This window comes from Leptodactylus fuscus, chromosome 5 (genome assembly GCF_031893055.1).
Source record: "Leptodactylus fuscus isolate aLepFus1 chromosome 5, aLepFus1.hap2, whole genome shotgun sequence".
NCBI classification, from domain to species: domain Eukaryota; kingdom Metazoa; phylum Chordata; class Amphibia; order Anura; family Leptodactylidae; genus Leptodactylus; species Leptodactylus fuscus.
The window spans coordinates 54,530,129-54,531,620 of NC_134269.1; the positions used below are offsets into that span (position 1 = coordinate 54,530,129).

The following is a 1,492-nucleotide window of genomic DNA, read 5'->3' on the forward strand; positions in this document are numbered from 1 at the left end:
CTTAAATAACAGGGTTTTTCAAATTTTCACAGGCAGAATCAATTTTGGCCACCATATGCATATTGATTAGTGGAATATATTTGGGTTGCATGTACAAAATGACATTAAAAAGCACCATGCTTCATATTTTTACAGCTTTTTCATACATCGTACGCAAAAATAAATGGTACCACTATGGAGTACAATCTGCCCTGCAAAAAATAAGGCTCTGTGAACAGAAAAATAAAAAAGTTATGGCTTTTGTAGTGGAAAGGTAGAAAGCAAGGCGCAAAATCATAAAAACAGATGTGGCTTAAAGGGTTAAAATACACTGGACCAAAAAATCCATTAAAGACACATGGATTCTGTAGCAGATTTGTTTGCCGCCATGTGTGAATCCAGCCGAGGGTAAGGCCCCATGTAGTAAAATACAGCAAAGAAAAAATGCAGATAAAAACAGCAATGTATCCCAGTTTTTCCGCAGACTTCGGCGTTTTTCCTGAGTTTTCCTCTACAAACTTTCCGACTCTATGACAAAATTTCCGCAGGTATGATTGACATGCTGTGATTTTTCACTAACACGGGTCATTATGAAAACACAGCTTTTCCGCTGCAGACTTTCACGACATGGGGCTCAGCCTAAATGTTACTTATCTCCATGATCAATTTACGGAAAATTATATAAGCAACACACTACAAGAAATGAGTATACAAATTAGTGTAATATAATATATAAAATATGATATAATCTATAATAATAATAATTACACTGTGTGTTACCCTATAGGTGGCGACTGCTACTACAGCCCATGATCTACTGACATTGTTATGCATGGTGTAGGGCGCCATCTACTGTATAACAATAGATATAATGGTCTTAGCCTTATGTATAACATTTTATTTCAATATAGAATTTTTATGAAATAAGGAAACCATTTTTTATGTTAGAATTATAAGAAGATCTGAGAGTAAAAAAATCAAATCATACATGTCACATTCTCAAAAACAAGTGTTTCCGCCCGGGATCGAACCGGGGACCTTTCGCGTGTGAGGCGAACGTGATAACCACTACACTACGGAAACCAAGTTGTTACTTAGTGTACTGTTTTGGTGGATGATACTACCATGTGGAATGTACCATTATTTAATTCTTATAATTTTATGGTTTAAAGTGATTATTATATATTTGTCTGCCTATTTTAATAGCCGGTTATATACTGAGAACAGCGCTTTTACTGTGATGTTTTATGAGGCGTTATGTGTGCCTTCCTAAATACATGATAAAAGCACATGAATGGTATGATCCGAGGCAACCATTGTCTAGGTTTCACTGCCTATTGCAGAAACACCTCGTTAGTTCAGTCCATGATTCACGTCAGGATGGGGACGTTCTATCAGAAGCTGACCTGCGGCACATACACCAGTAGGGGGCAGCATGACTATGGTGTACAGTGCAGGACGGTAGAGTCACTGTGAGGGAAGGAGGGGTGTGCGGATTATGGCTGCTCTGTGA

The 1,492-nt window shown here is 37.7% G+C and overlaps 1 non-coding gene across 1 annotated transcript; it reads right to left on the reverse strand.

The window, feature by feature from the left end:
- Positions 1-989: 989 nt before the first annotated feature.
- On the reverse strand, positions 990-1,062 carry TRNAV-CAC (transfer RNA valine (anticodon CAC)). The gene has a single exon. It is a non-coding gene; the product is annotated as a tRNA-Val (tRNA).
- Positions 1,063-1,492: the final 430 nt, after the last annotated feature.